Source organism: Protomyctophum bolini (assembly GCF_963924005.1).
Source record: "Protomyctophum bolini genome assembly, chromosome: 5".
NCBI classification, from domain to species: Eukaryota; Metazoa; Chordata; class Actinopteri; order Myctophiformes; family Myctophidae; genus Protomyctophum; species Protomyctophum bolini.
In genome coordinates, this window is record NC_137866.1 from 28,554,739 (window position 1) to 28,569,579 (window position 14,841).

Here is a 14,841-nt window from a genome sequence, read left to right on the forward strand (position 1 = left end):
TGAGCTTGTAGGACGGCAGGTTTTTTTAATAGTTAAAATATGGGGTGACGAATGGCCTAGCGGTTAAGGCATATAAACCACATAAAGACTCTACTGCAGCTTGACACCGAGCTGCGTGTCACTCCATAACTCCTCCCACTGAGCAAACCGGGCTATAACGGGTCTTTTGCAGTCAAGGCTTAGCTTAGATGTTGATTAGCTGTTTTTTTTTTAACGTCTATATATATATCTGTTGAAACGATGTTGTTTCAACGTCTAATCTAAACCAAAAGCTAAAAAACTAATTTTTAGACGGCCATTTAGGCAGAAAAATTACCCAAAATATCGAAATAATAATAATAATAATAATAATAAAAACATAAAATAGGGCTTAATTGGTTAATGTATGTTGTGTTGTAATAATCACAAATTGGCAAAGTAACTTGTAACTGATGTTTTCAAACAATCGTAGCGGAGTAGAAAGTAGTCGCCTCTGAGATATAGTGGAGTAGAAGTATGAAATATCGAGAATCCTTTAAATGAAGTAAATGAAAGAAAATACCTCAAAATTGCACTTAAATACAACTACTTGAGTAAATGTACTTAGTTACTTCCTCACCACTGGCTATAAATCCTTTAGTAGCACTTCTATAGGTCTGCGGTGGACAGACAGGCCTCCTCTGATTGGTCAAGATGAGGTGGACAGGGGCCTCCTCTTTGATAGGTCAGGATGAGGTGGACAGGCCTCCTCTGATAGGTCAGGATGAGGTGGACAGGCCTCCTCTTTGATAGGTCAGGATGTAGTGGACAGGCCTCCTCTGATTGGCCAGGATGAGGTGGACAGGAGATTCAGGAGGGAATTGAAACGATATAAAAGGAATGAATTAATAATCAAAAAAAGTACTTGAAAGCTCAGGGACCAAGAGTAAAAGAATACAAACATTATGAGAGTATTATAATGAAAGTTGCACACATTTTTCATTCCTCCTCCTCCACTGAAAAGAAAAAAAAACTACTTCAAATAAATTTTTACCATATTAATCACGTTTTAAAAACGAGCCAGATTATATATATATACATATGTTTTCTCTCCCACCTTCACGTTTTGTTCCATATTCCCACGGACTTGAAAACTGTCTCCACTGCCGTCTGTGTAAAATTCAATGTTTTACTTTGTCGATCCTGTTTCTGCACTTTGCCTGCTACGAGTTGCATGCTTATAAAAGACAAAAAAAGACAAGAAAAAGACCAAAAAAAAAATCAAAACACTGTCATGTGGTACCTATACCTATATGAATGGTTTATTTTTTAGATTTGCTCCGTTTCGTTAGTTTTTCTACTGTTGTTGGTTGTTGAGTTATTATTATTATTTAATTTTTTTGGTGCGTTGCTTTATTTCCCTCTGGAGCACAGTGTCAGTGTTTAGATCGAGGAGGGGGACTGTTTCGTATCGAGGAGGGCAGGGACGTGCACACATAGACATCAAAGGGGGCTTCAGCCCCTGCCCATTTACCTGTCTGTAAAAAAATGAAAAAGAAGCCTTTTCCAGACCACGAACGCAGCATTTACTATGGTGAAAGAAATGCACTCCTTTCCTTTCCATGCCATACTGGAATGGCAGCATTCAGGAGAATAGCTTTTTTTTTCTCCACAAAGTCTCCTGAACTTGGAAACGCAGCATTTTGCGTTGAACAAATTTGTTTAGAAATCCAATGTCGTTACACCGCATCTCCAGTAGATAAAGAGTGGGTTTGCGCCCCTGAAAATCTACAAGATCTGCTATTTTCGCTATTTTTTTTGTCCAAAAGTGCTCCTCTTACGGGATTTCAGCCCCTGCCTCTCTAACACTCTCTGCATGTCCCTGGAGGAGGGGGACTGTTTCCTATTGAGGAGGGGGACTGTTTCCTATTGAGGAGGGGGACTGTTTCGTAGAGGATGAGGGGAGATAGTTGTATATTCAGTCTATGTACGCCAGTGGTTTTCAACCCTTTCCATATCAAGGTCCATTATTTATTCGGTATATTGAGCCACGTCGGACCACCTCTCAGAACCAAAACCTATACTGTAGAATTGAGAAGATTTCATCCACAATTGACCTATAGCTAAGCCCCTCCCCAAACTGATATGGTCCAATCACAGCTAAGCATAACATGGGTTAGACAAAACTCTCCACCAATAATTTGATAAAACATTGTTTTAAAAAATAAATTCCATGCACATATTCTTCCAGTGCATATGGCAGGCCTTGTTGTTGGATTTGGAAAACATTTTGAAGGTCTGGTTCCAAAAAAGAACCAGTATTTAATGTGTAAAATCCATGATATTTACATTGGAATGAATGAGCCTGGCTGGAAAGTGTCCAAGTGGGAGAGGCCGGGTCTTAGCTAAAGGTGAATTCCATGCTGTATTGATGTTGGTATACCGTAGAAGAGAGAACAGGCTGACGTTGATCAAAATAACAATCTCTAATTGTGTAGACTTCTTGTATGACTGAAGTATTGCAGATGTTTAACAATAATTCAACTCTTGAGAGATACGGGTCCATTTGATTTCATTTATACGCTCTCAAGAGTTCAAGATCTAGAAGGGTCCAATTGGTTAACCAACTCTCCCATCATTTTAGCTGGGGGGGGGACCACCTGGAAACCCCCCAAGGACCACTGATTGAGAACCACTGGTATAGACACAAGACTGTTTTTAGAGGATTGGGTTGAGAATATAGCTGGACCGGTGGTTCAGGATATACACAATATGAAGACAACTGCTCAGGTTGTATAGACGGTTTCACACTGACCACAACAGCAAAATCACAAATAAGCAAGCAAGACTAGTCTTTAAGACAGTGGTTTTCAACCCTTTTCATATCCATTATTTATTGGGTATTTGAGCCATGCACGGAACGGCCATTTTCAGCCTCTCAGATCCAAAACTAACAAATATGTTGTTGTCGTTGGACAAGATTTTGTCCACAATTCCATTCTGTATTGATGTTGGTACCATTAGGAGAGATAACAGGCAAACGTTGAATTGTGTAGACTTCCTCTAAATTAAGCAATGCAGATGTGTAACAATAATTCCTTTAGAGGCCCATTTGGTTAAGCAACTCACAATCATTTAGCTGGGGACCACCTGGAACCCCCTCAAGGCCCACTGGTGGTCCCCGGACCACTGGTTGAAAACCACTGCTATAGGAAAACAAGACAGGTCTATAGGGCAAAAAGGCAGGTCTACAGGTCCCCGGTACCCCCCCTGCTTGCAAAACGGTCCCGGGGGGCACCAAATTGGGTCATAGCACCGGGCACCACGAAGCGTTAATCTGCCCCTGGGCGTGGCCTAGACCAGATCAGATTCAGAACGAGAACCACTCGTAACGTGAGGTGACTTATACACATCTATGCCCGGTGCTTTGAATAACCAATCATATCACTGTCCCAGTATGAAGGACCGCCCTAAAAGTATTTGGATTGGCCATGCGGTGCCACTTTGCTTTTTAAACACCCTATAGTTCAGTGGTCGTCAGTGGTCGACCCCGGGGGTCCTTAGATGAACTCAAGTCACACTGTCAGACAAGAGGGGGTTCCAGGGGGTCCCCCGCAAAACATCTTAACCCTTGAACTACAATTGACGGATTGAATCAATAAATCCAAACCTTCCGTTGATGGGATTGAAGGGTTTGTTTTATTCCCTATAAGCGGGGGTTTAATGTAGCAAAATGTAGCATCCTCGCGTGCACGGTCGATCATGCACGCGTGCGGTCTATATGTGCATCGGTGCGTAAAATGCGATATTTGGGGCTTGATTAGAGCTTAATTTGACTAAAAATATACGATGATAGCTTAGCATCCCGGACCGATGACTGTGTAGCGCAGTACAAAAAACTAGCGGATGTTATTGTTCGTTGAACCGGAAGTGCTATCACCAGATTCGCTCTATTTGGTTACCGCCACCATCAGGACTGGGTATAATACTATAGGATTGCCATGTCAAAATGAGGTATAGTGTGTATGTCACAGATTTTTCTATTGGCATTAAAATTATGAATTAAAAATATCAATAGAGCTGGCAGAAGGCACTGAAAAGCTGCTATTGGGCTGGCAGTCCAATGCTAATGCAGCATCAAAAATAAGTTTTATCACTTTGACCCTATAAATCGGCTATTTGACATGAAGTATGAGAAGAACATGGTTATCAGATAGATAGATAGATAGATAGATAGATAGATAGATAGATAGATAGATATATAGATAGATAGATGGATGTACAGAATTAAGAGTAAGGAAAGAAAGTATAGTGTCGTATCTACAGCAATACATGGCAAGAATGATAAAAACAAGTATAAAGCTATTAGTACATACAACTGTCCTGCACTGTGCAAGGAAAAACAAACACCGCACTGCGATGTGACGAGACCACCACCATTTTATTTTAATTTTTACTATTTTGAAAAAGATTTTCGAATCATGTGAAACAAGATCACAACAACTAGATTTAGAATGTTTCTCAAAATAATAATAATTAAAAAATAAGAAGTTTAGGGATAATGGCCATACTTATTCTGGAGAAAACCTGGAGACATTCAGTAAGTGGGTGTTATGATAAAAAATTGAACATTATAATGGTGTGTAAAAAACTAAAATTTGCCACCGACAAGACCAAAATCTTTGCCACGGACACCTATTTGTCCGTGAACGGACATGTTGGTGGTGACCCTGGTCACGGGGGCGCTAATAGACTTACGTTTGGGTACCACTGGACGAGATCTGACGTTGTTGAGTCTAGGTTGAAACCGTCTATAGGTGGAGGCAGTAGCCCACACACGTCACCGCCACCATCACTATCACTGTGTCATCAACATAGTGTCATCAGCATATATAGTCGCTGCCTTCACCACGACTCACCAAGCTAGTAGAACTGATATGTGTTAATTATCCCAGTCCCCACTTCCAGCCAACTGACATTTTCTTTCTTTTTTTCTCTCTCTCGCTCTCTGTTTATCAGTGTTAAAAATGTTAAAGCAAAGCGGTGTGGAAAAAAAGACATGACAATGTGAAAGCGAAGAAAAAGAGTTGCTAATAAAGGATCAAGAGTTATCATATACACAAATGACGACGCGTTAAAAATCCTGGATGATAACAAACAAAACAAAAAGAAAAAGACAATATTATCTGACCAAAATATTCCCCCCCGAGGAAACAAAATGTGATTCTTGACTGTATGTTGATGCAAAATGTGTGTTATGTACAAATACAAAAGAGAAAGAACAATAAATATATCATCGGTGTCAAGAAATCTATCTTTTACTATTCATGTTTTAATTGTGTATTTTGGAATGACTTTTTTTTTTTAAAGAAAAAAAAGATGACACAATTTGCAAAGCAGCTTCCAATGTAAATCTAATTGTACCGTTTTTTGTTTTGTTTGTTGGTTTATATTTTTGGAACCATGAAGCCACGGTGCATAGAGAAATCCCCCAGCGTCGATTTAACATTGGTAACTCTGAGAGTGTTACAGACGGAACCAAATGCACCCTTACAGCTTTGTTTGGTTCCATTTGTAACAGTCTCAGAGTTAAAGAAGGGTGCTTCGAGTGATATTTTTGGGTGAAAACAAAACGTTAAAGAAGGGTGCTTCGAGTGATATGTTTGGGTGAAAACAAAAAAGTTTATTGTTAAAAGATCTCTATTCTGTTGTTCGGTAACAATGGTCTCCCATGTCTCCCCGGCGCTCTTTAGTTAACAGAGAATACATTTTCAGGTGGGTTGCCAATTTCCTCCAGTCAGGAGAGGAGCTTTTCAGCTTCAATGTTTAATAGCATCATCGGGACAGAGATGAGAGGAAAATCTATTTTCAGTTTTTACTAAAGAGCAGGAGAGACCGGGAGACCCCTGTTAGCGCACAAACATGTCTATAGCAATGATTACTGAATATAGAGCTGTTTAACACTTACTTTCAGCAAAGAACTAAACAAGAAAATCACTCAGTGTACCGTTTACCATTTCATAACTCTTGAGAGTGTTAAGAATGGAACCAAATGGACCCGTATACGGGACCATTTGGGTTCCATTGGTAACATTCTTCAGAGTCAAATTAACACTTTTGGCTGTGGGTCGGTGTGTTAATTATTTTTGAAAGGCCCAGCTAAGTTTAATGTGGCAGCTAATGTTGTGTGTTTGTTGCTATTTCAGACTTTACCTACAGGGTCTTGTACTCCAACAGCGTGTAATTAAGTGCTAAAGTGCAAAAGATTGTAATGTTTTATATCGAGATTACTATTCATGAAAATGTCAGTCAAGTTTATACTTTTGTAATAAAGTGGCACTTTTAAAAAAGAGACCTTTTATGTCATACTCTGACTCATAGAGAAGCGATATTGCCCCTCGAGTACATTGTCATATTATATATAGCCTTATGCCTTAACATAATTAAACGCAATTAAAACATGATTAAACTGAATTTAACAGCGCCATTTGGAAGAGTTTGCTCTGCCATCTAATACTAAATAAATGATCAAAGTGTATATTACCGTATTGCCCCGTATAAGACGACCCCCATTTTTCAAGACTAATTTGCGGAATAATAACATTGGATGTCAAATAGTCTAGTCCCCGTTTTGCAGGATATTTCCATTGGAAAAAAAGTATTATATTCAGACCAATAGGGTAATCATTTAATCAAAGCATAAAATATGATTCTAAATATCTATACGTCTGACCTCAAAGCTTGCCTGTAGATTCATGTCTTGATGAATAAATAGCCTACATACGATTTATATTAATTTATTAAGATTATCAAAAGCCCAAATGAGCAATATTCCATGTTATTTATACAGACCATTAATGTTTTCATTTATTTGCTCATCTTGTGTACCCTATTATGTAAAAAATATATCTTCCATATTCAATCAGGTCTTGTGTGTACAATCTCACAACCTCATTGTAATGCACATGGTCTTTCTCTGTGTGTGTGTGGTGTGTGTGTGTGTGTGTGTGTGTGAGAGTAGCCTATCCACATTGTTTCATCTGCATGAATGTATTGTGTGTGTGTGTGTGTGTGTGTGTGTCTGTCCGTCTGTGTGTGTGTGTGTGTCTCTCTGTCCGTCTGTGTGTGTGTGTGTGTGTGTGTGTGTGTGTGCGCGTGCTTATGTTCACATGAGTGCTCAATAAAGGGGTGTGTGTGTAGCTGTAGAAAAAAAGAAAATAGGTCACCCCTTAAAACAAAAAGCTTGCAGTCAACATGGCAACCGTCTGCTGAATTATCATTGGCTGCGGTCAACGTGGCAACCGTCTGCTGAATTGTCATTGGTGGCCGAGTCTCCATAGCAACAGGTTAACCTTGAGGCAGCAGTCACATGGGCCAGCGTCTTGAAGGAGACAGCGTATATGGTCACATGACCTGGTCACCTGACCCGCCGTGCCACACACACTGGTTCTCAAAGTGGGGTCCGGGGACCCCCCAAAGGGTCGTCCTGGAGGGAGGTTCCAGGGTCCCCCTTAAGCGCAACCAGGATCCGTTTAACCATGTTAAGCCTATTTTATACATGAGCTATTTAAAAATACCCGATCTACAAGATCACAACGTGGCGCTGTAATCTTGTAGATCGGCTATTTTCAAAAAATATTTTGTGAAAAATGTTGGGGAAAAAACTGTGAAAAATGTTGGAAGTATTTTTCTACACAAAATGTTGTGAGGGTGTCCCTGGCGTTGTGAGGGTGTCCCTGGCGCTAAATAATGTATATCAAATTGGGGGTCCTTGTGGTGAAAGTGTTTCAGAACCACTAAACCCAAAACACGCTTCATTTCAATTTGCTTCATAATAATTAATACAAAATAATAATTCTGTTCCGTCTGTTTGTGTATTTAATCTATTATTACAAGAGCGGTGCCCATTGGGAATGGGAACGATGCAAGTTGGAAATGCAATGCCCCACCCAGTTATTACTTGCGCGAGCAGAGAGTGCGCAAACATGTACTGTTTTCGGCTGCGTATGTCGGTGACACCCCTCGGCCAATCAGGGCGCTGCGTGCATACGTCGCCACTTTGCTCGGCCAATCAGAGCGCGAGTTGGCAGATTGCTGCGTACATGTCCGTGGTCCCTTTGACCCTTTGGATCGCCTCCTTGTGTTGGTGGCGTTGCTCGGCCAATCAGGGATTGGCTGATGACGTAACTGCGTGTGTTTATGTAAAAACATGTTTAAAAGACATATGTGGATGAAGTAACCAATTTAAGTTTATATATTAACTATATACAGTATGTCAGATGTGTCAATAACTTGATTGGGGTCGGTTTATAGCGCAGTAGTTGACGGTGGAGAGCCGGGGGAGCCAAACAGAATGTAAGTATAGGCAAGAGTCAGAGATATTGATTAACCCCTTTTGGTGTTTTAAGCATTATGTTATACTTTAGCTATTGAAAAATAGCAGATCTACAAGCTCATCGTAGACAATGCGGCACACATCTTTGAATATATATTCTTTCAGAGCGAACGATTTTAACTCAAATCGTTGCTTCTGGGTGGTCCCTGGAACAACATGTTTTCAGTTGTGGGTCCGCAGCCAAATACAGATAATTCTGGGTCTCCTTGACATGAAAAGGTTTGAGAACGACTGACACAGAAACATGGGTTTTTCAGAAAACTGTCAGGATTTAGAAGACATTTGTAGAATCGTTCCCAGGTCTAAATGGGTTAAGCGTGATCAGGTGTGATCAGTCCAGAGCCTTCAGGGCAGAGAGGCTTCTGTGCTACTATACGGACTCCACACACACACCAGACAGTCAGACACTGCTACTAGTACTATACGGACTCCACACACACACCAGACAGTCAGACACTGCTACTAGTACTATACGGACTCCACACACACACCAGACAGTCAGACACTGCTACTAGTACTATACGGACTCCACACACACACCAGACAGTCAGACACTGCTACTAGTACTATACGGACTCCACACACACACCAGACAGTCAGACACTGCTACTAGTACTATACGGACTCCACACACACACCAGACAGTCGGACACTGCTACTATACGGACTCCACACACACACACCAGACAGTCAGACACTGCTACTACATATACGGACTCCACACACACACCGGACAGTCGGACACTGCGACTATACGGACTCCACACACACACACCAGACAGTCAGACACTGCTACTATACGGACTCCACACACACCAGACAGTCAGACACTGCTACTATACGGACTCCACACACACACACCAGACAGTCGGACACTGCTACTATACGGACTCCACACACACACACCAGACAGTCGAACACTGTGCTACTACATGGACTCCACACACACACCAGACAGTCGAACACTGTGCTACTACACGGACACCACACACACACACACACCGGACAGTCGGACACTGTGCTACTACACGGACTCCACACACACACACCGGACAGTCGAACACTGTGCTACTACATGGACTCCACACACACACACCGGACAGTCGGACACTGTGCTACTACACGGACTCCACACACACACACCGGACAGTCGAACACTGTGCTACTACACGGACTCCACACACACACACCGGACAGTCGAACACTGTGCTACTACATGGACTCCACACACACACACCGGACAGTCGGACACTGTGCTACTACACGGACTCCACACACACACACACCGGACAGTCGGACACTGTGCTACTACACGGACTCCACACACACCGGACAGTCAGACACTGCACTCTGTGGTGGTGTGGAAGTTGGAACGCGTGTCAAATTTGAAGTCGTGATTGTTCGAGTCGTACACACAGAGACAGACGTGGTGCATTTCTAGATAGATGAAGATGGTGCTGACTGGCGTTTCACTTTTACGATAGAGTTCTCAAATTCTGCCCATACCCGGCCGACCCCAACGTCTTAGGGCCGGGTCGGGCCTAAAATGTATGCTAATTGCTAATTAGTCGGACCGGGCTCAGTTAAAGGCCTTACATTTCCAGGCCTGTTGAGAACTCTAATAACCATTAGTGTCCAGATTTGACTGAGAGCCTGCCATCATGCAGCCTCCAGCATTTCACCAGAGCAAAAAAAAAAAGATCTATTTATATTTTATCCAAAATGAGTTAATAGCACAGGCAGACTCTTCACATACTAGAGCTTGTCTTAAATAAATATCAGAGTTGAAATCTAAATATGAAATAAATGCTTAAATTAAACATGTAGCTAGGTGGGGGGGTTGGCGAGAGGGCCTTTCTGTGTGGAGTTTGCATGTTCTCCCCGTGTCCCCTAGCCTAGGGTAGGTACCCTCACAAAAAACATGTGCAGTAATCCTGGTCTCTGAACTGCCTCCCCCTGGCCAGCCAGGGCGCCTGAAAGGAACTGGTTGGAATAACGTGTTCCTTCCACGCGCTATGTCCAACCAGGGAAACTCCCCCCTGTCAGGTGGACACTCATGCATGAAGGAAGCAGGAGTTCAAGTCATGGGATTTAAAAAAAATGAATACAAGCATGTAGCTAGGTGAAATGTTAGAGTCTACAGAAGTGAACCTTTCAAGCCTGTTTTCTCAATTCTATACTGTAAGCTATATCTCAAAAACTGGTGGGTCAAACTGAACAACCAATATGTACATTTGAAGCTATGATTCCCTGCTTTCATATGAAAAATTACAACAACCAAAAAATCCAATGGCAGTCAAATTTGGTTTCACTGTTAATTTAGTACAACATAAAACAGACAGATGCAACAACACCTGCAATTTGGAACGTTTGAACTGAGCGAATACGTCTATAAACGAGAGCTTTTAATCCACAGAACGTGCTATAGTATGTGGCGGTGGAAATGTCAATTAGGGAAATAAACTGTAATGAAATCAGGATTAGTCCAAATCGCACATTAGATCACTGGTCAGAAAGAGTGTGTCAGTCATGTGGTCAAAGGATTTAGCCAAGGGCAGGGGTCAACACCATGTGTGGAATAGAAATTCCATTTTGGCCACGGACATACAAAATGAGAGGACAATAATATTATGAGAAACACAAAGAGCAAGCCCTGAATGACCATAACGGGTCTGTAACTCTGAGAGTGTACAAATGGAACAAAATGGACCCTCACGGGTAGTATCATTTACTACAGCATTTCATTTTATCCAACATACATTTCAGTGTTTGTGTGATGTGTCTGACATACATAATAGACACAGTGGAAGAAGCATTTAAATGTGTGCTATACTGACCCCTTCAGGCCTTGTGGTGTATAAACGAGGTTTTGAGCCACAGAGCCCCATTTGAACAGATTTGTTGCCAGGGGCCTCAATAAAAGAAAATATCCTATAGTTGTTGGATTAAATTATTTTTAAAAATCACGTTGTGAGCTTGTAGATCTATACTATTTTTGGAAAAACGCCAATTTTAAAAGTTATTTTCAGTCCTCGTGACATACTGTATATTAGGGGGGAAATAGTTACATATTTATTTACATATACCGTTCGTTAATATGCCAAAATGTGCTGATATAATTCAGGTGGAGTCGTGGATAGAAAAGTTTATTTAGTTCGAGACAGTGTTGTTTTTTGGCAGCAAAGTTAGATTTTAGTTTTAGTCATAGTCTATTGAATAGTTTTTATTCAGTTTCAGTCACATTTTAGTCACCTGGAATGTTTTGCAACCAAGTGTAAAATGACTTAAACTGGATATCTTGTCCACTAGTCCCTTCCTAACATTTTAGTCTAGTTTTAATGTGTTGACGGAATTGTCAGTATATTTACTCTTAGTTTTAGTCATCATAGCTTAGTTTTCATTTAGTTTCCATTCCATTTAGTTTTCGTCAGTGGAAAAAGGTAGTCGACGAACATTTATCGTCTTAGCTTTAGTCGCCAAAAACAACACTGGTTGGAGAACCACTGTTAGAGGTAGTCGAGTACTAGTTCAAAGGTATCTCTATCTGGGAATGGAATGCTTCCACAGAACGGAACAGGAGCTGAAGGGTCCGGAGGGCACATGCCTTAGAATCACCTTCATGGGACGAGGAGGAGAGTGGGGAAATCTGATATGGGAGAAGAACGCAGGAGGCTGCCGACTGTTCATGGCTACAGAGGAGTCAGTACTGCTGTATGGCCCTTACAGTGCAGTCAGTGCTGCTGTATGTATGGACCCTCATAGTGGAGTCAGTGCTGCTGTATGGACTCTCACAGTGGAGTCAGTACTGCTGTATGGACCCTCATAGTGGAGTCAGTGCTGCTGTATGGACCCTCACAGTGGAGTCAGTACTGCTGTATGGACCCTCACAGTGGAGTCAGTACTGCTGCATGGGGCAGAGACACTCACAGCACAGCAATGCCCTGAGGGCGTGTCTACACACAGGAATGCTATGAATGTCACATGGGAGGACGTCATCAGAACGTGGAACTGTACAGGGACAAGTCCTACAGGGTCGGAGAGGGAAGGATGAGGCTGGCAGGGCACCATGGTGCAGCGGGCACCCAGAGGCAGTGACACTGTGGGAGCCAAGGCAGGGCACCACGGTGCGGCGGGCACCCAGAGGCACTGACACTGTGGGAGCCAAGGCAGGGCACCGTGGTGCGGTGGGCACCTAGAGGCAGTGACACTGTGAGAGCCAAGGCAGGGCACCGCGGTGCGGTGGGCACCTAGAGGCAGTGACACTGTGGGAGCCAAGGCAGGGCACCGTGGTGCGGTGGGCACCTAGAGGCAGTGACACTATGGGAGCCAAGGCAGGGCACCGCGGTGCGGTGGGCACCTAGAGGCAGTGACACTGTGGGAGCCAAGGCAGGGCACCGTGGTGCGGTGGGCACCTAGAGGCAGTGACACTGTGGGAGCCAAGGCAGGGCACCGTGGTGCGGTGGGCACCTAGAGGCAGTGACACTATGGGAGCCAAGGCAGGGCACCGCGGTGGGCACCCAGAGGCAGTGACACTGTGGGAGCCAAGGCAGGGCACCGCAGTGGGCACCTAGAGGCAGTGACACTGTGGGAGCCAAGGCAGGGCACCGTGGTGCGGTGGGCACCCAGAGGCAGTGACACTGTGGGAGCCAAGGCAGGGCACCGCGGTGGGCACCCAGAGGCAGTGACACTGTGGGAGCCAAGGCAGGGCACCGCGGTGCGGTGGGCACCTAGAGGCAGTGACACTATGGGAGCCAAGGCAGGGCACCGCGGTGGGCACCCAGAGGCAGTGACACTGTGGGAGCCAAGGCAGGGCACCGTGGTGGGCACCCAGAGGCAGTGACACTGTGGGAGCCAAGGCAGGGCACCGCGGTGGGCACCCAGAGGCAGTGACACTGTGGGAGCCAAGGCAGGGCACCACGGTGCGGTGGGCACCTAGAGGCAGTGACACTATGGGAGCCAAGGCAGGGCACCGCGGTGGGCACCCAGAGGCAGTGACACTGTGGGAGCCAAGGCAGGGCACCGCGGTGCGGTGGGCACCCAGAGGCAGTGTCACTATGGGAGCCAAGGCAGGGCACCACGGTGCGGCGGGCACCCAGAGGCAGTGACACTGTGGGAGCCAAGGCAGGGCACCGCGGTGCGGTGGGCACCCAGAGGCAGTGACACTGTGGGAGCCAAGGCAGGGCACCACGGTGCGGCGGGCACCCAGAGGCAGTGACACTGTGGGAGCCAAGGCAGGGCACCGCGGTGCGGTGGGCACCCAGAGGCAGTGACACTGTGGGAGCCAAGCCAGCCTGAGAACAGCCAGGAAAGGATGAACTAGTTTGAAGTCCGGAGGCTTTTTAAACAATGCAACGTCAGGACTCAGGGGAGACACCTTTGTGTGAAGTTTGATGTTGTGTCTTCAACAGTGTGATACTCTCTAGTCTAGGCCTACAGTAAAACACACAACAGAATGATTTGTACGCATAGTTTATTTTTAAATTTTATTGGTGCTTACTGTATGTCATTTATAATAATACAGATGACTAGTCCATACATATACTGTACTGTACTCAACCAGTACAACTCAATATGTTAAAACTTATCTTCTGGTTTATTTCAAATGCATCACATTAATATCCGTTTAATAATAATAATAATAATAATACAACATTAATTAATGTAAAAACAGTTTTATCTATTCTACCTGAGTCTGTGATTATGCATACATTTAAATTAGAGCAGCATATGGAATGATAGACTGACACTGAATCGGCGCCGTTCAATACTCAATTCTGATTGGTCGAGCAAGGTATCCTGCTCCGTTTCAAGGGCCCTCGGCTTAATAAATATATTTATTATCTCTACTTAAAAGCCAAAAGGCAATGTCACTGTTTTAGTGAACCTGTGGATATAAAAAACATCACAGCAACGTTCAGATCAAAGATTTGCAACTCGCCCAGTTGAAAAAACCTGCGACAGACTCCAAAACCTTATGGTTAACAATATTCTAAAGCTTGACTGTCCACTTCTAAACAACACGCAGAGTTCATAGCAACAGCGTACTTCTTTGTCATCGTCATCATCAGCAAACCATGATTATAGCTATACGGTAAATCTATACGGGATATATTCCATTTTTTTTATATTATGTTCTATTCATTCGCCAAATGTCTGTCTGTCTGTCTGTCCCTCTTTGGCAGGTGTAACTCGTGAACCGTCTCCAACCTTAGCGTGTGAGTCTCATAGACCCCCTTAGGAGTCCTTGAGGGAGTTCCAGGGGGTCCCCAGCTGTCCTTGACATGAAACAGTTTGGGAACCACTGTCATAGACCCCAAGGTGTCCCGTCCGTGGAATGGCAATCCGAACAGACAAACGGTTTGGATCGGCTTCCCTGATTTGCCAACCCAAACCGTCGGCCTCACGGATTGGGCCAAGCGTCACGTCACGTTTGGCGCTGCTTATCGTGTATGATTCCCTGATTGGCTAAAACCTTTACATACCCCGCC